Below are 26,229 nucleotides of genomic sequence, written 5' to 3'. Positions count from 1 at the left end.
GTCTGTTATAATTATGATAGGTCTGCCTTTTTATGTTGCTTGACCTTTCCCCTTTACTGCTTTTAATATTCTTTCTTTGTTTTGTGCATTTGTTGTTTTGACTTTTATGTGATGGGAGGAATTTCTTTTCTGGTCTGTCTTGTGGTTTTATTGCTGTGAACAGACACCTTAATCAATGCAAGTTTTATAAAGGACAACATTTAATTAGGACTGGCTTACAGGCTCAGAGGTTCAGTCCATTATGAGGGAGCATGGCAGCATCTAGGAAGGCAGGGTGCAGGAGGAGCTGTGTTACACTTCTTCACCCGAAGGAAGCCAGGAGCAGACTGAGTATCCTCAGGCAACTAGGAGGAGGGTCTCCAAGCCCACTGCCACAGTGACACACTTCCTACAACAAGGGCACATCTTCTAATAATGCCACTCCCTGGGCCAAGCATATGCAATCCATTACATGGTCCAATCTATTTGGAGTTCTGTAGGCTTCTTATATGTTTATGGACATCTCTTTCTTTAGGTTTGGTAAGTTTTCTTCTATAATTTTGTTGAAGATATTTATTGGCCCTTTAAGTTACAAATCTTCACTCTCTTATGTACCTTTTATCTTTAGGTTTGATCTCATTGTGTCCTGCATTTCCTGGATGTTTTGGGTTAGGAGCTTTTGGGTTTTACATTTTCTCTGACAGTTGTGTCAATCTGATGATGCCAAGTAGTCTTGGTTTCTGTTGCTTAGATTACTTTGCTTGCCTTTTGCCATCTGGTTGTCTCTGGTGTTAGCTGGTCTTGCTGTCTCTGATAGTGGCTTGACCCTCCTGTAAGCCTGTGTGTCAGCACTCCTGGAGACTACCTTTCTCCCAGCAGAATCTGAGTACAGAGAGCTGTGTCACAGGATCAGATCTGTGTGCAGGTAGGAACTAGAAGGACCCTGTGCCAGACACTTCTCCTGGTTCCTGTGTCCTGAGGACTCCGTGCAGTTCCCCCGGAGCAGAAGTGGTGGTCCTTACCTCTGCTCTTAGGTTTGTCAGCGTTCCTGGAAACTACTGGCTCTCAGCTCTGGGCACAGGCAGAGACCAGAAGGATTCTGTCTCTGACTACTCCTAGGTTCCTGTATCCAGAGGGCTCCAGGCAGGTTCTTCTTGGGCCAGAAATGTGAACAGAAGTGGTGATCTGTTGGGGATTTAGCTCAGTGGTAGAGCGCTTGCCTAGCAAACGCAAGGCCCTGGGTTCGGTCCCCAGCTCTGAAAAAAAGAAAAAAAAGAAAAAAAAAAGAAGAAGAAGAAGTGGTGATCTCGCCTGTGCTCTCAGTATTGTCTGCACTTCTGAGAGACCAGCTCTCTCCTCCTTGGGATTTGGGTACAAAGTCCTGTCAGCTCTAGGCAGGTGACAAGCTTCTTGACAGAGATGATTGAAGCACATAGGCATACATCTTATCCACAGCCATGAAACAGAAGAGAACGTACATTTCTGATCAGTTTTCATTTTCCATTGCAGTCAGCTAGGACATAGAGCCACACATAGGGGATAAGTTTATCCATCTCAAGTAATACAATCAAGATAGTTCCCAAAGGCCCATTTTCCAGTGATGCTAGATACAGTCAAATTGACAGTTAACATAACCATCATACACATCCTGAATGGTATATAGTGTTGTTTCCAGACTTTGCTTATGGGTCTATTAGAGTTTTTGTTTTCTCTCTCTCTCTCTCTCTCTCTCTCTCTCTCTCTCTCTCTCTCTCTCTCTCTCTCTCTGTGTGTGTGTGTGTGTGTGTGTGTGTGTGTGTGTGTGTTTTGTCTAGCTTTTAAATAATTATCTTGCTGGAATGGAAATTGGCATTTTTTTTGGTTTATAACTTAAAACTATAAAAGATATGTTTCTTTTACCCCTCTGTATTACTATAGAATTTCCCTCTTACCAAATTTCTGTTCTTAGTACTTAGCAGACTAAAATTTTGCTTAAATTGTAGAATGCCTTAGGTCACAATCCCAAGGAAGCAGGGTCTGAAATAGAGTTTAGCATCTATTATGTGTGTCAGATTGCTCCATATGAGAGACAGTCTAAAATATCAGATATGTATTAAATGGTGCTTTAGGAACAAACATCTGTTGGAAGACAGGGGAGAAGACTGAATCAAGCAAAAGAAGATAATGCAGTTTCAAAGAAAATCCACACAAGGCCGCAAACCTTGAATGACACTCAGAATGGTCCTTCCTGTGAAACAACCACTGGTTGTGAGATGCTAACAATGAAGATGAACCTGTGAAGGGTGACTCTTTCAATAGAGGCAATATTGAAGAAGGTTGACAGCTGAGAAATCCCAGGAGTTAGAGCCTTCAGGCTGCTTCGACCTTTTAGTTTAGAGGTTTATTTATTATTATGTCTTTTCTACAACTATTTTTCCAAAGATTGAGAGCTCTGGACTTTATGGATGGGGTCCCTAAGTGATGAGACACAATGTCAAGATGGAGTGAAGATATAAGAAGCCAAGGAAGACTGAGTGAATGTGTAAGAGTAGATAAGGTACTGGATTGTTTGATATGGGCACAGCCACATTAAGCATCCATGCCTCAGACACATGCAGATGGTACAGCATTCCCCTTACTTATGAGGGAGGTTCTGAGGAATGACAAACCCTCCCTCTGGTCCAAGTGTGAATATTTACCACGTGTGTAATTACGAGTGTTTGTGAATGATGGGTAGAAATAGTGACTGCAGCTTCCCCCTTCAGGAAAGCCTGAGGTTGTTCACCTACAGGAAACTCCTACTGTGACTATCTTTCCCCTTGTGTTCTACTTAGTAAAAAGGTTCTGGGTTGTTGACTAATAGGTATGCTCCACTAGAGGGACTGTATTCCAAATGATTCCAGACTTTTTCTAAAGTGCATCTGTTCTTTCACATCCTCACTTGCTCAACTTGTCTCTCATAAATAGAGACAAGTTGTTTACTCAAACAACTGATTGGTGTTAGTTCCAAAGCAGACACCTCCTACCTCAAGTAGCTGCTGTCGCATAAAACAAACAAACAAACAAACAAACAACAGCAACAACAACAACACCCACCAAAAACCCCACTAAATTTAGCATTCCCCAGAATTCTTGTGAAGGTGGTTTTGTTTGTCAGGAGTTAGGATAAGCCATTAATTCCCTGTCTTCCCCTAATTGTCAGCTACCTAAGGCAACAGACATCTAGTTCCTGATTAACTCAAACAGCGTGCAACAGATCAAAGCCCCTGTGCTAAATCCCAGGATGTTGTGGCTTGTACAGCCTCACTCAGCTAACTGACAAGGTTTTTCCTGCCAGCCACTATTTTCTTCCTACACCGTTGAGAGATAAACTAGAAGTTCTCAGGCCCAAATAAACTGTCTCTCTAATTATAGAGTGGTCTAATTATAGAGTTTGGGGGTTTCACTGTACCTGTGCTTAAAATTGTGAGTTAATATATATGACGAGCAAACATTTGTTTGGTAAACACTTTTAACTGCGTAAAATCTAAAACATTGCCTAGAAGGTGTTAGGTATTTGATTTTCCATTTGCTCAATAAACAAATTATTCAAAGTTGGGCAGAACATAGAGTATATAATTGTATTGACAACATATTTGGCCATACTGGAAGTCTCAAACAACTTAAAACATGTCAGCCTTTTGATACCTGTTAACTTTAAAAGGACATTACTAAGACTGAGTTGCCAATACTAGGGCTATGCAATATTTCATAATCATATGCAGGCAAAGTAAGCCATAATAAACCCACAGGGACCATAGTTAAAAGAGAGGGTTTTGTGGTAGGAGTACCAGAAAAAGAGGAAAAGAAAGTAAGCAAGGAAGAAAGGATTGAAAGGAGGAAATAAAAGAAAGGAAGGGAGAGAGGAGGGTAAAAGAGAAGTCTGGAAAAATGGCAGACAAGAAGGAAGAGAAAGAGGAAAGAAATAGAAGAGGCTGGGACTGTGAAGAGATTGGATATTTCACAGAATTTGGGAGAAAAGACTCATTGTGGCCTTTGATTAATAGCCCTGGGAAAGAGAATAAGAAATGTACCTAAAAATACTACCTTTGATTTAGAAAGGTTGATGGGTGAGAACAGTAAGTTATTAAAAACCAAGAATAATTTAAGAACTAATTTTACAGATAATTGATAATGAAATGATCTGATAATAGTGCAAATAAAGTACAAAGGGGTAAAGTTTGAAGAAGCTGTAATTAAGAGGATTAAGGAGACCAGCTGAAAATAATTAACGAAATCAAGATTAATGGTAACAGAGCAGAACAAGAAACTCACTTCCTGGAGCTAAGGCAGTCTTTGGAAAAGGCCATTAGATAGGGAATTTATCCAAAATTCTATAGTGGCGACTAGAAGACCAGCACTTTGCCCTTAAAGTGAACTATCCTTTATCCTCTCATGAGGGTATATGGTACTTTGATTGAGAAATTATCCTTTGCTTTGTACAATATCAGGAAGTGTTCTTTATTTGTTTGTTTGTTTTATAATTAGACACGGTTTTCCAATATTTAACTAAAAGCATGGATTGTATAGGTTTCTATCAAACCTATATAAAATATATTTCTCATTAAAAAAGTATAATTTAGACATATGAATAGATTTTAATAATATAATTAAATTACTTTGATGGAGCAAATGCTGCTTACTGTTCTTTGAAATATATCATCTTAGAGTACTTAAGTAATTGAAAGACAAAAATAGGTCATGTGTCATATATAGTGTGCTGGACGTTTTCAGAACTATTCAGTGATCTAAGTAAGGGCATTTGAGTTGAAAATCTTTATGAATGTGTATGGATAATAATGAATATATTGATATAGCTCTAAATATCATAGTTTAGTCTATTGATATGTTTATTTTCACAAAATTCTATTGCTTATATTCACAGATTTTGAGTAAAACATATACTGAAATAATATAAATTTCCTTATAGACCTTGATATTCTTTAACATTTTTGATTAGAAGTTTTAATGAAACTTAAAGTTCACACAGAAGTACAAGAAATAATACAGAGATATCTTTACATAGTTCATCAGCTTTTCACCAATAGTGGAATTCTCATTAATTGCAGTATAGCGTCACATCCAGGATATTGACATTGGTGTAATGAATACATTTAATTCAGATTTTCCTGCTTTTACTATACTTGTGAATGTACACATGTATTTAACTCTATGCAACATCATCATAGAGGAAGTCTCATATATTAACCACAGTGATAAATATACTCAAAGTTCTGTCACCACGGAGACCCTTTCATTTACATTTTTCCTTTTGTTTATACATTATTTTTTTAAAGTACTATTCTCAGGTGTATAATTTTATTTATATATGAAGTTCAAGATAATTTTGACTAAACTCTAGTCTGTAACAGACATAAAAGAAGGACTGTTTAATTGCTTTCCAGCATAAAGGAAATTATGATTTTATAACTATGATACTATATCTTACTTAATTCTAGATATTGACCACAAGAAGCTGCCTGAAGTTTAATACACTTGATATATGGCCATTTGAAGCAAAGGAGAACATGTGTCACAGGGAGCCAGACTGAACCAGAATATTCCAGAATATCCAAATGGAACTCTTGTAGTATTAATCTTAAACACTGTAGAGGATTGAAGGAAACTAGGCTATATGCTCTAAGCCAGCAGAAGAAATTCTTGAGAAGAAACTTTGTTCTCTATGGTAGTCATAAGGTAGAAGCACCAAAGTAAGACAAAACCTGCCACTGAAGAGGAGGTGGCAGCTGTCAACGATCTAATTAGCAGGTGAAGAGCTACTGGGGCTTTTATTATTATTGCTGTCGTTTATGTTTTGTGTATGTTCAAGTTTGACTATGGAGTAGTGTTCATTGTACGTTGGTCTATCGTGACAACAAAAGCTTGGTTTTCTACAAAGTTGTTTGCTTCCTTCCAACAAGGCAGTGTGTGAGGACCAAAACAGCTTTGTTTCCAGGGAACGTAGAGCTCCCTCACCAGAACTGTGGTGGTACTGTTTGCTTAGATCTTACTTTATCTATAAAAATTGTTTATTATTATTATTTGTAATTATGTCTATAAGTATGTGTGTTTATGTGTAGGCATGTGCACATAAGTGCATGTGCCCACAAAGGCCAGACGTGTCAAATTGTCTTGAACTTGGAGTTATAAGTGGTTGTGTGAGCTCCCTAATGTGGGTGGAAGGAATCCAACTTGGACCCTTTGCAAGAGAAGGAACATGGTTTTAACTGCTAAGCCATCTATCACTCTAGCCTCCAGTCATATTTCTTTTAATATTATTTATGATTTAAAATTTTATTTATTTTTGATATTTTGTATTATTTATTTTTGATATTTTGTATTTTAGGTTTGCCATTATCAAAAAGATTAATAACCTCCTTTAAATTTATGAACATGGGGTGTTAGAATATGTTGGCTTTGCATATTTATGGCATACTTTTTCCTTAACACATGTTTTTATTAGTTTATCTTTGAACATTTCATAGCTAAAATTTGTCTATCTCTCAATAGAATATTTTGGTTTATGGAGGCCATATTGAATTCCAGGCCAGATAAAACATAAAAAGTTTTAGTGGATCTTCTGGTTGGCAAAGTCAGTCAGTCTCAAAAATCAAACCAAAATAAAAATAAAAGAATATTGTTGCTTAATAAAATGAATAGAAAGGTATCCAGTTAAAGAGGAGGAAATGAAAGGTATTTCTGTAAGTAGAAGAATGGCTATGAAAATTATAAGGATATTATGTAATTATTAAAAATAATAAGCTAGAACCCTACCAGTTCACTTAGAGATGTTTCCATAATGAATTTTGAAATGTGACAAAATAAAAAAAACTAAGGATGTGATCCTACCTCCTAAAAATTCAATGAGTATTTATATACAGGTATAAACTTACACTGTTTATACTGTCCACCATTCTGTTCAGCCTTTAAATACTACATGATACAATGTACAATATTTTCTACTGTGAGTGACATGTTATTTTTAGAGATCCTAGTCAAATGCTTTTCTCTAGATACAGAGCTCAGAGACTTATTTGAAATTGTCTGATATAATAATGTAATATAAATTACACACATATATGTCATCTAAGAAAGCAAAAGAAGGAGCTGGAGAGACGACTCAGTGGTTAATTACACTGACTGCTTCTCCAGAGGTCCTGAGTTCAATTCCCAGCAATTACATGGTGGCTCACAACCATCTGTAATGGGATCTGATGCTCCCTTCTGGTGTGTATGAAGACAGCTACAGTGTACTCATGTATAATAAATGAATAAAAGAGTTTTTTTTTAAGAAAAACAACAGAAAGGACACACAAAGTACAGTCAAAACCAACATAAAGAAGGATGTCCCATCAGTATAATAATATGGGTGGATGTGAGGACACTGAGGAGTGCATGTCTGTTGTAGAGCAGTGCGTGTCTTCACTGGGATACTGTGTTTAAAACAGACATGCAAAATCAGAGTAAAGAGGGTAGGGCTGGAGGAATAAAAGGATGTGGGTATAAAGAGTCATGGAAGCAAGGCGAGAAGTTTTACAGATGTGCAGCAGTTGTAATGAGAGTCTGCAACGCTGTATTCTATGCTTAAAGCTACAGGAGTGTAAATTATATGTTATGGCCACAATAAAGGAAAAACTGTAAAATCTAAAGTAGTAACATCAAAAACTTAACAATAAATGATTATGGCCACAGTAGAATAGTGAATATTTGATAGTAAAATAGAACAAAAAAATGGGTTACAACTTGTTATGCTTCATTTCAGTTGTCAACCTGGAAGAATCAGGAATGAGCTGGGATGGAATGTTGGTGCAGGATCATATGGTGGATCAGAGTGACCCTCCTGAAACTGAGCAGCACCAATTCATGGCCTGGGTGGGCCCAGCACTAACTGAGCTGAGCAGAAGGATTTGTCACTTTCTGGTTTCTAACAGCAGATGTAACATGTCCAGATTCTTCAGACTCCTGCCGCTGTGAGTTCCCTGTCATGATGGACTATCACTTGATCCTGTGAACCAAAATAAATCCTTCCTCCCTTAAAGTGCTGATGTTAGAGTATTTTATTGTAGCAACTGGTAAAGAAACTAAGACACTGTTTCATGTTTGCAATTCTATGGATTAAAATTTTGAATCATTTTAATATCAGGATGGTTCAACATTAAAACACAAACTTAAAACAAAGCATGCAATAAAATACAAAGTTTATATCCATATATAATCTCTGTATAAAATTGAAAGTTATATATGATACTTAGCATTGACTCTATAAGTTCTTCAGAAGATGACTTTTAACAAATACCAGGTTGGCAATGAACAAAATGAACTAGCCAATAGATTCTTTGCCAATCCTGTTTCTACCACCTGTGACAGAAATTACATGTGAATCAGGTTCTCTTCTTAAATATTAATATTTCAATTGCCAAGAAGCAAATTCTGGAATGTAGAGTACACCTAAGGAAGTGTGGGAGGAGTTCACTCAAACACTATCTGTAAGTCATGACACTCCATATGAAACCTATGTTTATATGGATAATGAAACTTTGTCTGAAAGTGAAATATTTCTAATCATATTTGCACTAGCTTTACAAATCTGTATGAACCAATCAGCTAATTGATTTTTCAACTGTGTATTTTGATGCAGCAAATATTTGGCTTGTTTTCCTCAATGACACCCTCCTCGCTTCTCATTTTAGACTATATACACTAATAATCTGCTACCTAGAGAGCAGTTTCTATCAGTTAGCTCCTGGGCAGACAATCATTGAAATGTGCAGCCTGTGGGGGACTAGCCTAATACTGTAGGTGCTTTAACAAAAGGTGTAGCATGAAATGAGAAAACACAGAAAGAAAATAATCTCTTTCTTATCCAGACGCCAATTTCCACAGTATTTATTAAATGTCAAGGATTCTTCCTTGCACTGTAGAGTCAGCACGAGTCTAACGAAAAATGTCCCAGGAGTCTTGCAGGAAACAGAGAGATCTCCCCAGGTGAAGAATGAAAACAAAATTTAGAAATGCTCTCTAATTTGTTTCCTAAAATCTATTACCCCATGGGAAATAAAAACTTCCCAATAAAATAATAGAAGTCTGCTGTTTCCTGTCAAAGATGGCCTAAATAGCCAGTATCAGAATAAAGGTAATGGAATCCAGGAAAGAATTTGTACCCAGAGATCTATAGTTGATATAATGTCTCCAATCGGTGGAAGTCACTTCTGTCTTAATGAACCTGAAATACCTTTAGCAATGTGAATTAGAAACTTAAGAACTCAGGCTTCATACGTTCTTGGACCCTGGAAGGGAAGTTAAAGGACGCGGAGAAGGGGCCTCTCCCCACCTCCCTGTCATTCCAGAGGAGTATGTCTGCTGATGACGACCTACAGGAGCCATCCAGAGGTCCCCAGAGGAAATCTCTGTATGAAAGCTTTGTGTCTTCTAGTGATCAGCTTCGGGAACTGAGACAAGATGGAAAAGAAGCAGAGGCTCCCAGGGCTGATGATGGCCCACCTTGGGGCGTTGACTGGAGCTATGAAGAACATAGTGGTGCCAGATCCTCAGCCTTCCCTCCCTGAGCTGCAACCAGGATTGAAGGCATGACCTCAGCTGAGTTAGGGACCGGAACAACGAGCAAGACAGAGACCTGGATCAAGACAGAAAACAGGACAAAGCCAAAGACAGAGACCGGGAGCAGGATCGACCTAGAGGGTCCTTTCCACAGGTCAGACTCATTCCCCGAACGGAGGCTCCTTGGAAGGGGAACACTCTGTATGTGTATGGAGAGGACATGACACTCACCCTCCTCACCCTCTCTCCCTTTGGAAATATCATAGACCTATCCGTGGATCCATCCTGAAACTGTGCCTTCGTCACCTATAAGAAGACAGATTCTGCAGATAAAGTTGTTGCTAAGCTCAATGGGACCCAAGTAGAATCTGTGCAGGTCAAAGTCAACATAGCCTGAAAACAGACCATGCTGGACGCTGCTACTGGCAAATATGTCTGGGGCTCCCTTGCTGTCCAGAACAGCCCTAAGGGTTGCCACCAGGACAAGAGGATCCAGATTTTGTATAGTGATGATCTATAAGAAACCTTGTGGATGGCTTGTAGTTCATGAAACTGGATTCCTTATGCCTCATATGCCCCCAAGCTAGTTTCAGTAAAATCCTGGGATAGAAGCTTTTCACATCTGTCAGCCTCTAGTCTTTCAACACTTGGGATTGGAGTTAAGGCTTCAAAGGCAGCTGTCAATATTGATGCTAACCAGGGCATGCCCCTACTCCCTTACCCCAAAAAGGTGTGGAACGCACACAAATAAATAAATACACAAAACCATTGTGTTGTTTTTTCTCTCTGAAAATAAACAAACATAAAAGTCTAACATTAATAGACTCAAATGTTTTCACTTTCAATAATGTCTTCTCATAAATAGTGTGTATGAAAAAAGAATATATTGTAATTTCTGTTCTACAAACATGTCTTGGTAGAATATTAAATTGGAAAGTTAGAGTTGATCAGGAATTAGAAGCACATTGAAAAGTGGAATTATTTGGCTAGCGTATATATTTGTATTATGGTTAATCTTGGTTGTTAACTCGATTCCATTAGAAAAGAGTAAGGGATATGCTTCGTGGTATGAGAGGGTATTTCCTGGAAGGACTATTAGGTGGAGCTCTTCTACACTCTTCTATGGTGGGCAAGATCTTCCAGAGGTCCAGATAGGAAGAGGTCTGAGGGACAGGTAGTGATGCTATCCCTGCCTGCCTTCACGCTTGGCTGGCAAGTGCATCTACTCTGCTGCTGCTTCGGCTGCAGCCATCCTTTACTGGAACCCAGCCTTTTGGTCCAATGACATGGAGTAAAGACCACCGGGTTTCTAGGAATCCTCCAAGCTTAGAATGCTAGATTGGTACTGCTCAGGTTTCTACACTTCTGGAACAGTTCTCAACCTCTCCAACATACAGACAGCCATTGATAGATGATGTGCCCTATATCATGCAAGCCAATCTGATACAGTTTCTTTGGACTATACATGCATTTTGTCAGTTGCTTTAGAGAACCTTGACTAATACAATTTGCTAAGATGGTACTTAGGAGGAGAAAGTAAATTCGATATTTATTTACTGGGTTATTCTATATTAACTTGCATTGTAATAAATAGATACATGAGAAATAGCCTTACCGTTTAACCTACTTTCTATTCCTTTTTAGAATGCCATGCAGATAATTGATTCATTTTATATCTGTTTATGATTTTTCTAGGTGTGAAAAACCTAGCTAATAGCAGTGTATAATGAAGAATAGAAACAAGTTTCTTGACCAAGAGTGATCTAGATGGGCAAATCACTAGGATGAGTTTCACGAAGGACAGATATCTAAACTTCAAATCTGCAAGTACTATGAAGGCTAATTCATTATATGTGAAAAATAATGAAATTAAGAAGATTTATACTGGGGTTGATGTGTATTGGGAGGAATAATGTAACCATCATCATTGGATTGCCATGATACATCTATAGCAGAATATTAAAAAAGCAACAATGAATTCATACTTACTTTTTCATGTGTCTGTTGAATACATTAAAGTTGCTATGGTCATTGTCAGAAAACAAATTAACCCTTATCAGCTTTTCATAGCACTTTAGCTACCTACACTTTAGAGAAATTCCTCTCAAAAACCTTTGTGGGTATGTGGCTTCTTGAGCCAGACTCTTTTCTGAGTTCAGGCTACTCTCTATAAAGTAGAACAGAGACTTTCTACCTTTGGATCTGTTCTTGGACTCTATGGCACCTAAGACAGCTTTCACTCCTGATATGTTTTGAGATATGAAGTCTCTAGAGACTGTCAAGCAAAAAGTCCTTGTTCCCACACTTAGAGGCTCCCTGATCAACAGTCACAGCTGTATGCCTCCAGTGTTGAAGAAATGTGAGGCTCTTTGGGCTAATCTGGACAAAGGTCCAAGACAGAGGGGAAGCCATCCCCACTGCGCGCACGCGCGCGCGCACACACACACACACACACACACACACACACACACACACACACACACATTCAGGGTTTATTTAGAGTCTGAGGTTTAGCCAGTAGAATTTTTCTATAAACTGCTGGTAGTCACACCTCAACCGTCATTGCCTGCCTGTATTGTTCCATGTAGATATCTCTTGTCTTACAGTACATAGAGCTCCATCTACTCGACACTGTCTCTTTAAGGACCAGCCAAGAATAAAAGCAAATTTCAGACATTCTAAGGCATTTCCCACCCAACCATTTGCCTCCTGTACTAACTTACTTCTAATGCATAAGGTTTTTGGTTTTAAGTGTCAAGATATTTTTTTGACACAGCAAAATACAGAAGAAAAACTTCTTTTAAGAAACTATTTAATGTGCCTGAATATTTAGTTAAAATAAAATAATCTGCCAAGACACTGCCTGAGCAATTGGAAGTATGATATATATATATATATATATATATATATATATATATATGTATATCATAAACTGAATAGGATTAAGTTTTCGTAAGACACAAAAGTGTTGCTAATGATGTGACAGAGGGGAAAAAAGTGGAAAGAATTTTAATTGAATGTAACTTCATAGAATTATGAAATGGAAGGAACTCTACCCATTATTTTCAACCACAGTTTTATAGCAGTGAAAGGAACCCTAAAATAGTTCTGGGATAGGAAACTACAACATTCTCGTGGGTTCAATTCTTGGGATTGACCATTAAATAATGCAGAGGTAAAGCAGGAAGCCTTTGCATTATCCTGGGAGGAGGCAGTTTTAACTTCCTCTAAGTTTTCTAGTTTCCTAACTGTGTTCTCAGCGCAGTCTGAAGTGAAAGAATATACTTCTAGGTGAATGTTGAGGGACCCTCTGTATGGCTCCAAAGCCTGGAAGGAAGCTTGAACTGTGAAATAAATGAGGTAGAAATAGCAGGAGACTGCTAGTCATAAAGAGCCACATGGTGGTTACAAACACAAATGATAATTAAAAACCTGATACAGACTCCTAGGCGCTGACATCTTGATTTCCTTGTATTCGCTGCAGTTTTTATGTAAATGTGGTAAATTTGTGTATAGATGTCCAGGTCAGACAGATGTATGGAGAAGAATGGTATGAAGCCAGCTCGTCAGTCTCTGAATACAAAGAATTCACTTAGTGTATAGGTAGCATTGCAGTAAAATAAACGTCTTTAAGATTTATATTCTGAGATGACAGCTCATGTGACTGGGAATCTTGGCATCCTCTTGGTGACAACTAGTTGGCATTCAGTGAATGTCAACAGGTGAATCACTGACAAATGGATTAGGTGTAGCCTCAAGTCCTGTGCCTCTCTTTAGGCTACTCTTTAAAATATAGCACGATGACACGAAATCCCTATCTCTCACGGAGAGTGTTGGTTCTTTTACCTCTGAATGGAGGCACTTGCTTTAAATTTTTATTAAAACAGTCCAATATGTCACATATTTCCTCTTGGAAGTTTTATTATGCTAAAAACTTTATTTCTGGTCTCATAATACAGAAAATACATAATGTTTTCTATTTACAAGGTTAAAAAGCTTTCCTTTATTATTTTATGATGACTCAGAGCACATTAACCTGTTTTTCCTGTGGTCTTATATCCGAAATGCGCTATCCTTTAGAGATTTGTATAGCTTATATGTACATGTCAATCTTAGTTTTAGGAATATTCGATTATGTTACACATTCTACAGTATTGACCAGACATAAAAAGTAATGTCTTCATCATTGATCATTTGTAATTTTGGAGCATGAGCCCATGTTAGTGGGCTTTTGACTCATATAAGGAACTCAAACATTAATAACTTAGACTCATAGATCAGTAACTGTGCTAAGAGAATAACATGGGCAAAATCTGTTTATGTGTATACACAAATGGATATATAGATGAGACACATGTACTATATAAATATGAAGTAAAATTAAATTTACTTTGGGACATTTTAAAGCTAGTGGTAATACATTAATCTATTTAGCATTATATTATATATAAGTATAAAAGACTTTTTCTGATTTTAAAAGCAATTGGCTTTTACAGAAAAATAACTGAAAATGTTAACATTCAAACTGTCATAGTCTATGATTCAAATATTTTGTTGCTTAGTTAATATTTATTTTAGTACCATGTCACATGCATTTTTATTCTATAGCTGTAACAATTTTATTGTATTTTTCTAGGCTTTAAATTATTCTTTTAGTTAGCCTAGGAAATCATTCATGCTAGATCTATGTGAAAATATCTAATTAATGAGAGGCCTCTTTCCATACATGTCAGATGCCATTTTCATAGGTTACTTTTGCTTATAAGATAATATCATTTTCAAAGGATTGTCACCCAGCATCCCATGATAGCAGGTCTGTGAGAATCAGCAGCTTTTTATTTCCATTTCCAGACACCATGGAAGATTCATTGCCATGATGTTCCTTCCTCTTTGGCCTGACACATATCACTTTGACTATACAGCATAGGCATACTCTCATCACTCTTGAAATCCCAGAGATTTTTCTATGCTGATCTTCCATCACAGTTGACATTCAGTCGACAACAAGTGACCAGATCTCCTTGTTCATTAGAAGAGCAATCACTGCTGTCCTTTACAGGTCTTGGTTTGTTACTGAGTGGAATAAGGGAGTGTGTCACACAGTTCAGATTGGTATGCAGTACGTATGCGTGATTTTCAATACAAGCTGCTGTCACGGCTCTTCTGTGAACTCCTCTGCTACCTTTTCATTCATCTTTCGTTTCATGTTTGTACCCAGTGTAGTTTGCTACGCCCTTATCAGTCAGCTGAAAGCCTAGCACTTCTCAGAAGATGGCCCTTTGGTAAATAAAGCAATTCTGTTGCCTATAATTGTTTCTTTAAATGAAGGCAATATTGAATTGTAGAACTTCTGGAGTGAAAAATCAACTTGCTCTCTCAGGCTGCAGCAGCACCCGTGGCACTCCCTGTATTTAAATGAGGTTGCTCCATCCACAATTAGTGTCTTCCTCAGAACTCCTAAATTATTCATTAATGCAAATCCACATTCTAATCACTTTATTCTACAGCGAAGTTGAAAGAAGAAAAATTAATGCTATTTATGTCTTTAAAGTACAGTCTAGTTCCTTTGGACTTAGCAAGGCTGAAGAAGAATGCGTATGATTTTAGGATAAATGTATAATTTTAACATGAAAGGTTTCTGCAGTGATTTGATTATTTCGGTAACAAAGGAGAGATGGGAAGATTTTTGTTGGCTTTCTTTAACTCTCAGAAAGTCATAGAGACACGGATATCTATTTGCTGGCAGCAAAAATCCTGTCAATCATTTCATCTCTACTGCTACTCATGAATTGACCAGTTTCTAGTACAACTTCAAGATTAATCTTCCTCCGTTGAGACTGAGGGTTATAACAGAGTGAAATAAGGCTTCAGGTCTACACTATTAGCTATGCAGTCATGGCTGTCATTTTTAGGTTTGTTTTTCCCTCTCTCTAAGATTATGTCCCCATCTCACACACTTGAGTTCCTGTCTCACTTTACTGGAGAAGGAGAATTCACATGGATAGTTTTGTGCAACATGGGGTCTCTTTGCAAAAGTTAGTAGAAGGAATTTTTCTAAGTTGTTAATTTACAGACTTAATAAATATTTTTCCTTTTGTTGTGGTTTTCCCATTTTGTGTCTGTTAAATAACTCTTGTTTCTCTTTACAAATTCTGTAGCACCGCTGACAGTTTAGGAAGGTGATCGTCTCTTTGGTCTTCCTGGCCCCAAAATTAAAACAAACAAACAAACCAAACTTATCAGCATTTTTGACAAACCATGTTCTAAGTCTTTGTGGAATCATTTGAGTATAGAGTCACACTTGCAGACAGAAAGCCACACTATAATACACACCATGGTTTGCTCCTATGCTGGCCAAAGCGTTGTGGTCTAGGGTTGCCTGTACATTCAAACTGTTAGTAGGGGGAAGTAAAAAGTTGAAAATGATTATGATGATGATGATGGTGGTGATGATGATGATGACGACGACGATAACAATGACTACGATGATGATGATCCTCTTCTCTTCTTCACAACTACAGAATATTGAAAATTCCAGTTCATATTTAGGGCAACAATGTAGATGATGAGCATAAAGACAATAGGAGACTGTATCATCTTTGTGCCCTAAATGATTATATTGTCTTTTTAGCTCCTGTGTTTTATTCCAGGCCAAGCCACTTACCCACAATCAAAGCATGGCAGTTTAGTTGCCCTAATACATATCACGCTCTGAAGTACAAGCAGTCAGAATAAACAATGTGGCCATCCACAACACATATACAACAGAGGCCTGAGGGGTCTGGGTTCAGTCAGAGAAGATGTACCTAACTGTAAAGAGAATGGAGTGGAGAGTCTGGTGGGGTGGGTGGTATTCGTGGGTGGGGACATCCTCATGGAGACAGGGGATGGGGAGGAGGTATGGAATGGGAACAGTCAGAGGGTAGACCAAGAGGGGGATAAAATCTGGAGTATAAGTAAAGAAGATTAAATAAAATTAAAAGAAAAAGTCAAAAGAAATGAGGCCATGATGGAAGAAACACCAGCCCCCAAAATACATCAAAAGTAGAGGAATAAACTCTTCAGCCAGAGGTCAAACAGCAGGCAGATGATAAACCTGTCTCTTTTCTTTTTAAAACCTAAGTACCAAATCAGAGTGAATGTGACACTCATGGTGGATCAGACAACCATTGAGCAAAGCATACAGTATGACTGACTGAGGCAGTGCTCCCTGAAGGCATCAGAGGAAATGAGTATGTCAGACAAGTCATGAATTAAACAATCCTTAAAAGACCAATTTACAAAATCCACAACCTGAGTGATGATCCAGAATCATGAATCTTAAGACAGGCATAGAAGTCAGGTCCAAATGATTGACTAGCGAATTCATGTGAAGTTATTCTAATGTTTAATTTAGCTTCTTATGAGAGAATACACTTTTATGCAGCATGGCAAGGAACATCATATGAAACTGACGTTTTACTAGAATTTTAATGATCATTGAAAGTCTCCTTTCAAAAAAAAATTCACATTTCCGTATTCTTATGAAAGAAGTGAGTCTTTGAAGTATATATGTCCAAATGGATAGTGTGGACTTACTTTCAGCCTTTTTCTTATAGAAATAGTGTTAACTTTTTAAGACACGAGAAGAGGAGGAAATTGTAAGTGGTAAATTATAGTTAAAAGATGGCTTGTGTTAAAAACAACATTGTTGACCAATTCAGGGTTTGTAAAATATACTAAGCTTTTAATTGTATGGCCTTCGTTAGTGAAGGGTTGCAGCATAATTGTTAGTGAGCCTTCAGAAGGGCTTCTTGGAGATAATGTTTGAATAATCTATTGCCTGAATTTGAATAATTTATGCATGAAGCAATGTGGAGTTATAATTGCAATCACAGTGTTCAGTTCAGTAGCACCGAGTCATATTCGAAGTTATGTGCAGATTACACTATGTAGCTTAGCCTCTGCTTTTCATTTCGTTTTTAACAAAGAGTTCTGAGGAGAGAACGAGGGCTCAAAGCTTGACAAAAGTTTCCAAGTGAACTTTAAAGAGTCCCTTTCAAAGATTTTTATTTCGCTTTTATTATTTTCTATATTCAAAGTCTAAAATCCAATCTTGAATGCTTCTGTGCCATAGAGATAAAGTAAGGAGCTGAAAGTGCCCCTGGTTGGATAGAAAAGACTTTCTACTTCTCTACCGAAGAAGCCGCAGAAGTAGCTGCTCCATCAATCGTTCCCCGAAGCCATAGTCCTGGAGTGTAAACAGTATTTTATACAGACAGCAGTGGAACAGAGTGTGTTATGGCTGAAATCTGTGCACTTCACTGTAGAGAATGGATTAAAGCCGTGTAACAGGAAATCAAATATGTTATATTCTCTAAATCAGTGAAAGGGTTAAGAGCCTTTAAGAAAATATAAAGGCAGTTTCTGACTCAAGAAGGCAATGATGAAAATTTCAACATGGCATATTCTAAGCAACTCGTATTAATAATCTTAAATATTTTTCCAAACAATTATATTAACTCTACTGAGACACAATTTTGAAAAGCTTTTACTAATTTCTTGACAACTGAATAAAATGTTTTGAACATTTTCATCCCCTCAATTTTCTCTCCTCACTATCTTCTTGAAAATTTTGTTCTACTGTTAAGTTTTAGAGGGCTAATTACTTTTCTTTAATTAAAAATAATCAGGGGTCATTGATTTATTTTGCAACTGTATAAACTCTTCAACTAATCTGACCAAAATTAAAGCATTTTAATTACAATTCATGAAAATGATTTATTGGAAACTTTGAGGCTTATTGGTCACTACCCCAAGTCTTCAGCACATCTTCTCTCAAGTTTATTTACTCTTACAACAATGGGAGAATATTCTTTTATTATCCATAGTACACTCAGATACTATCAGTACTAACTAGAGAACAATGAAGTATGAGGTGAATTGCAAATGTAGAATGTAGAAATGTATATCCTCAGTACCCTGATCTACAATGACATCTTGAAGAAAGGACTCAGAAGCAGGGGAAAGTGGCAAGGTCTCTTTTGTTTCTGCCATTTACTTTTAAGAAAAGTAAGTTAATGTAAAGATATGGTAAGCATGTTTCAGGAAAAAAATCTTTTAAGAAATCAGAGGAAGTTATTAAACCTTTTAGAAGGATTTTTTTTCAAACCATTTGTTCTGTAAAATAAATTATTTCACAGTAATTTCAGCAAATTTTCAGTTGCTAGTTTATATTATCCAAATTTAATTGTGGGATCACCATTAGAATATTAAGGATGAGCTAGTTAAGGGTGAGCCACCACATGTAAATTACCAAGAAATCACCAAGGCGACAGTACAACTGAAGACTTGTATGCACTCACATCTAGTTGAATTTAAGCAAAGCTCTAGTTTTTAGACACCTTTTAGAGAAGTGGAATACTTTGTCCTTACTAATTCTCATTCCTCATTTGAAATGTGAATTGAGTAAGTAGGTTTCATGTTCACAGTTCAACAATATTGAGAAAATTGTAAAAATTGCATATAATTTGAAGCATAATTCTTATTATCAAAAGAAAACTTGTATCAGAAAATACAAATTCAAACACTGGAGTTTATTTTCAATATGTATTTCTTATTAAAAAATAATAGGGGTTGGGGATTTAGCTCAGTGGTAGAGCGCTTGCCTAGCAACCGCAAGACCCTGAGTTCGGTCCCCAGCTCCGAAAAAAAAGAAAAAAGAAGAATAAGAAAAATAATAGGTTAGCCTTCTGGTCACCATCTGCACCTTGGAGTTAACCTTGTGGCAAAGCTCTTTGATCCATATCCACTCAGAGAGAGCTGGTATCCCAGGAGTGCTGTACTCCTAAGTTAACAAGTGAGACAAACAATTTTGCTCCAATAATTGGCCAAAGATGGACCTCCCAGGAGACAACAGGGCTCAGAAACCACAGAGCAACTGGGGACAATATCATTCTAGGCTCCATCTGCACCACAAAGTTAACCCTGTGGCACAGTGCTCTGGACCCAAATCCTGCCCAGAGAGAACTGGTCTCCCAGGAGTGTTGACACACCTAAGATCACCAGCTCACAGGCTCACATGAGGTACAGGCTCCAATCAGAGACAGCAAAACCAAATAACACCAACCAGATAGTGAGAGGCAAGCAAAAGAACATAAGCAACAGAACCAAGGCTACTTGGCATCATCAGAACCGAGTTCTCCTACTACCCCAGGTTCTGAATACCCCAACACATCATGATGATGATAGAGGACTTTAAGAAGGACATAAATAAGTCCCTTAAAGAAATACAGGAGAACACAGGTAAACAGGTAGAAGCCCTTAAAGAGGAAACACAAAAATCCCTTAAAGAATTACAGGGAAACAGAACCAAAGAGGTGAAAGAATTGAACAAAACCATCCAGGATCTAAAAATGGAAATAGAAACAATAAAGAAATCACAAAGGAAGATAATCATAAAGATAGAAAACTATAAAAATTATCAGGAGTCATAGATGCAAGCAGCACCAACAGAATACAAAAGAGAGAATCTCAGGGGCAGAAAATACCATTGAAAACATTGATACAACAGTCAAAGAAAATGCAAAAAAGGAAAAATGCTCCTAACCCAAAATATCCAGGAAATCCAGGACACAATGAGAAGACCACACCTAAGAATAGTAGGAATAGAAGAGAGTGAAGATTTCCAACTTAAAGGGCCAGTAAATATCTTCAACAAAATTATAGAAGAAAACTTCCCTAACCTAAGAAAGAGATGCACATAAACATACAATAAGCCTACAGAACTCCAATTAGACCAGAACAGAAAAGAAATTCCTCCTGTCACATAATAATCAAAACACCAAATACACAAAACAAAGAAAGAATCTTAAAAGCAGTAAGGGAAAAAGAACAAGTCACAAAAAAGGCAGACCAGACTTCTCACCAGAGACTCTAAAAGTCAATAGATCCTGGACAGATGTCATACAGACCCTAACAGAATACAAATGCCAACCTAGGTTACTATAACCAGCAAAACCCTCAATTCCCATAGATGGAGAAACTGAGACATTTTATGACAAAACCAAATTTACATAATATCTTTACACAAATCCATCCATACAAAGGATAATAGATGGAAAACTCCAACACAAGGAGGAAAACCGTACCCTGGACAAAGCAGGAAAGGAATCTCCTTGCAACAAACATAAAAGAAGTTAGCCACACAAACATAATTCCATCCCTAAAAACAAAAATAACAGGAATTGTCTTAATTATCTTTTAACATCAAGGAACTCAATTCCCCAATAAAAAGACATGGACTAACAGACTGAATACATAATCAGGACCCAGTAGTTTGCTGCATCCAGGAAACACACTTCAGTGACAAAGATAGACACTACCTCAGAGTAAAGGCTGGAAAACAAATTTCTAAGCAAATAGTCCCAAGAAACAAGCTGCAATAGACATTCAAATATTGAATAAAATCGACTTTCCACAAAAAGTTATCAGAAAACATAAAGAAGGACACTTCATACTCATCAAAGAAAAAAACTGCCAAGATGAACTCTCGATTCTGAATATCTATGCTCCAAATGCAAGGGAATCCAACTTATAAAAGAAACTTTACTAGAGCTCAAATCACAGATTGTACCTCACACAATACTAGTGGGAGACTTCATCACTCCACTCTCATCAATGGACAGATCATGGAAACAGAAATTAAACAGAGACACAGTATAAAACTAACAGAAGTTATGATTGAAATGGATTTAACAGATACCTATTGAACATTTCATCCTAAAACAAAAGAATAGATCCTCTCAGCACTTCATGGAAAATATGACCATATAATTGGTCACAAAACAGGCCTCAACAGATATAAGAACATTGAAATAATCTCATGCATCCCCTCAGATTGCTCCAAACTAAGGCTGGTCTTCAATAACAACAAAAATGACAAAAAGCCCACATACACATGGGAGCTAAACAATGCTCTTCTCAATGATAACTTGTTCAAGGATGAAATAAAGAAATTAAGGACTTTCTAGAATTTAATGAAAATGAAGGTACAACACACCAAAACTTATGAGACCCAATGAAAGCAGCGCTAATAGAAAAATTCATAGCCCTGAGTGCCTCCAAAAAGAAACTGGAGAGAGTATATACTAGCAGCTCGACAGCACATCTCAAAGTACTAGAACCAAAAGAAGCAGATATGCCCAAGAGGAGTAGAGGGCAGGAAATAATCAACCTCAGAGCTGAAATCAACCAACTAGAAACAAAAAGAACTATACAAAGAATCAACAACACCAGGAGCTGGTTCTTTGAGAAAATCAACAATGTAGATTAACCCTTAGCCAGACTAACCAGAGGGCATAGAGACAGTATCCAAATTAACAAAATCAGAAATGAAAATGGAGTCATAACAACAGAAATTGAGGAAATTCAAAAAATTTCAGATCCTACTACAAAAGCTTATACTCAACAAAACTGAAAAATCTGGATGAAATGGAAAATATTCTAGACAGATACCAGGTACCTAAGTTAAATCAGGATCAGATAAACCATCTACACAGTCCCATAACCCCTAAAGAAATAGTAGCAGTCATTAAAATTCTCCCAACCAAAAAAAGCTCAGGCACACATGGGTTTAGTACAGAATTCTATCAGAAGCTGGAAAGAACCCAGATCTCCTTCAATAGAGGAATAGACACAGAATTTACACAATGGAGTACACTCAGCTATTAGAACCAATGAAATTCTTAGACAAATGGATGGAATTAGAAAATATCATCCTGATTGAGGTAACCCAGTTACAAAAGAACACACATGGTATGCACTCAGTGATAAGTGGATATTAGGGGAAAAAAAGCTTAGAATCACTAAGATACAATTCATAGATCACTTGAAACTCATGAGGAAGAACGACCAAAGTGTGGATGCTTCAGTCCTTCTTAGTAGGGGGAACAAAATACTCAAAGGAGAAAATACAGAAGACAAAGTGTGGAACAGAGACTGAAGGAAAGGCCATCCACAGACTTCCTTACCTGGTGATCCATCCCATAAACAGACACCAAACACAGACACAATTGAGGATGGCAAGAAGTGTTTGCTGATCGGAGCCTGCTATAGCTGTTTCCTGAGAGGCTCTGCCAGAGCCTTACTGACACAGAGGTGGGTGCTCACAGCCAACTGTTAGACTGGGCACAGGGTGCCCAATGGAGGAGTTAGAGAAAGGACTGAAGGAGCTGAAGGGATTTGCAACTCCATAGGAAGAACAACGATATCAAGCAACCAGACCCCTGCCTCCCCCAAAGATCCCAGGGACTAAACCTATAACCAAAGAGTATGCATATGTAGCAGAGGAAGGCCTCGTTGGACATCAATGGGAGGAGAGGCCCTTGGTCCTGGGAAAACTGGATGCCCAGTGTAGGGGAATTCCAGGATGGGGAGGTGGTAGGGAGTAGGTGGGTTAATGGGGGAGCCTCCTCATAGAAGGAGGGGTTGGGGGTTGGGTTCCGGAGGGGAAACTGGGAAAGGGGATAATGTTTGAAATGTAAATAAGGAAAATATCCAATAAAAAAATTTTAAAAAAGTTAACAGTTAACGCTGTTTGGAGGACAGTAATTGATTATTGTCAGCTACAACTGCCAAAGGATGGATGCCTTAAGGAAAGAGTTCTCTCTAAGCAACCTAATACTGGTAACATTTCTTATTTAAAAGAAAAGATGCTGCTAAAATTTAATACAGAACATAAGAGCTTCAGCCCTAAAGTCAGGCCACCTGTCCCTTTGTCCACATTCTTTCACTTAGAAGGCACCTTGGCCTTGGCTGGGTCACTTGGAAGAGTATTTTTAATATCACTTAATGTCTAATACATACAGGAGAAAGAAGGGCTGGCATGGAGAATGGCTTTTCCTGCTCGTTCATAATCACAGTGAGCTGATTCCCTTCCTGGGTGAGTCAGAAGCTATGTTGTGCTTTGCATCTGTAAATTGTAATCTGAAGATGGAACACATTAGGCCCCTTAGGAATGCCTTACAGTACCTGGCGGAGGAAAGAGACCCGATGCCCAAAGTATCTGTCACTAAAAAAGAGGTTATCAGTTTAATGTGTTTGAAATTCTGTGTGTTGAGATAATTGGGTTTTACTTAAAAGCATTTTTAAATGTGATGTCATGGCTTGAGAGATTTTTCGGTATTGCATATGTCTTTTTTGGATTTCGTGAAGTTCTAACTAGATTCATGTCTTAGAATGGTTTTGCAGATAGGGTTTTTTTTTGTTTGTTTGTTTTGTTTTTTTCCATCTCTGCTTGGTAATTCTTCCTCTAAGACAATCAAAATGAAATGCCAATTGAAACTGACTTCAAAACACACAACTCCATAAACTGTATCTGTTTATATTTAGTACAAGATAGAATTCCACTAAGTAGTCCTATTAAATGCAGTTAAAATAACTTTAAAGATGACATAATATTTAACTAAGAAACTGCTTGATTTATATTGATGAGAAACTCATACTTCTAAACAAACTTTTATGTCATATTTCATTTCCTATCAACAGAATATCCCTGTGATTTTAAAAGAAATTGTTAAGTCATAGTCTAATTATGAAAGACAACATACATTTGTTTAACTCTCTGTTTTGTAACTCAAGGGAAATTTTACATATGTCTGTCTTGCATCAAGTGGATCCCCCCCTACCTGGGGTTGGAGTTACAGGTGGATGTGAGCAGCCCAACAAAGCTGCTGCTAACTGCATGAGGCTCTCTTTCGAGAGCAGTAAGAACTGCTAACCCCTGAACCTCACCAGCCTCTGATTTGGCCTTTAAAAGCTTTAGTTTGTATATCTGTGAGATGAAGTAACTATGAGCTGGATCATGCTGTAAGAGTTATATATTATCCCTAAAATAGTGACCAATATGTCTTTTCATTGCAGCAAAACAGAGAAGCAACTGATCACTACCAATCATAAACATTTGTTATTAACTATACATGCCATGAAAGAATGCTGAAACAATCTTCTTGAAATTAATGATATTTATTGCTATGGGAGACTGGGTGAGGTGTGGATTATGTTTCGAGGTCAGAGGACGACTTTAGGAAGTTGCTTCTCTCCTTCCACCTCTATTTCGATTTCTGGTGATTGAACTCAAGTTCCCAGGCTTGAGTGTTGAGCAGTTTTATCTGCTGTGCAAGTTCATCAATCCACACAACTCGTGTAATATATTCAGTGTGATGTCTCATGAAAAAAAATTACATAAAATAAAATTGACTCCTCAGAAAGGGTGTGTGCAATGTTTACATAGTTTCTGAATAGCGGTTCAAAGCTGTACATGGGCAGGATTAGTAGGATCTCAGTGGAGAAGATGTTACCATCAGGAGTTCCACACTGCAGTTCCAGTTCAATAACAGCAAGGGGTAGTTTGTTCTTTCTGAGCTCTCTCCTTCATTTTGAGCTGACACTAACATAGAGGACCAAGATAACAGAGCAATCAAAAACAAGCAAACAAAAATCACGTGTGTGTGTGTGTGTGTGTGTGTGTGTGTGTGTGTGTGTGTGTGTGTGTGTAGTGCTGTGAAATAAGCATTTAGCACATACAATCATAAAAACTATCAATGTCTAGTATATTGTTTTTGCCCACTCTGAAGTGCAGAATCAGCGGTGGCATCAGACAATAAGAAACATGAGCCATACTTGTCAACTTCATTCCATCTACACAAGATTGCTTTGTAGAGAAACTTGGGTTAGATACAACTTGACCTCTTAAATTCCAAACAGATTTCTAAGGATGTATCACTCAATACTATAGGTAATTCTTAGGAGGTACTCTAGTCTGGAGTATTTGTTTATCATAGCTCAGTATGAGGTAAACTTGGTATCAATTATGAGAACATTTATAAAGTATGAACATATGCTGCTGTCATGTGTAGGAGGTGAAAAAGAAATATATGGTTCCTCAAAGAGCTTTCACTATAATTAAAACTATAACTGATGTTAATGAACTCAAGCCACAAAACCTTGGGAGCTGGGTTGGGGAAGGATAATGGCCTGAATAGTAACATAGAAGCTTGGAGAAGAAAGTTGATATTTTTTGGTATATTTCAATTTGTATAACTACAAACTATGCATAAGGTATTTCATTGAGATATGCTGGTTCTGTGAGTTTTCATCGTCTGATGACCAAAATATTGTAAGTTTCTGGACTATATCTAGTACATTACTCATGTTTGACATCTTCAGTGGTTCTTTTCTAAACTGTCTCCCCTGCTCATGCTTATAAATGTCTCCATTTTCTCTGGTATGATAATATTTTTTCTTCATTGCTTCTTTGGGTATATTTGTTTATTGCTCTTCATAATGCTTGAACAGCGCAGAGGTCTCACTAGAGGACTCCCTCCTAAAATTGCTTGAGTAAGACATAGATGTTCACCATGATCTGTATCTTCAGTTTCAGGGATTAAATGATGCTTTGTGGACTCCACGTGTAATGGGCACACAGTGGTACACATACATACTTGCAGATAAAGCATGCAAACACAAAGTAAAATTATATGTCTTTTAAAAGTTAACAGTTCCAAGTATTATAATAAATTATGTATAACCATTTAAAAATAGAAAATAAGAAACAGAATTTAATTTCTGGAAGTCACTCATGTGAGTCCTAGTCCTCTCTATAAATAGTATGAAAATTATTATTATTATTCATGT

At 37.4% G+C, this 26,229-nt stretch overlaps 1 pseudogene; it reads left to right on the top strand.

Moving 5' to 3' along the window:
* The first annotated feature begins 7,728 nt into the window (after positions 1–7,728).
* Positions 7,729–10,075, top strand: LOC116898503 (annotated as a pseudogene).
* Positions 10,076–26,229: the final 16,154 nt, after the last annotated feature.

Source organism: Rattus rattus, chromosome 4, assembly GCF_011064425.1.
Source record: "Rattus rattus isolate New Zealand chromosome 4, Rrattus_CSIRO_v1, whole genome shotgun sequence".
Taxonomy (NCBI): Eukaryota; Metazoa; Chordata; class Mammalia; order Rodentia; family Muridae; genus Rattus; species Rattus rattus.
The sequence above is the reverse complement of the archived record's forward strand: the minus strand, read 5'-3'. Positions and strand labels throughout refer to the sequence as shown.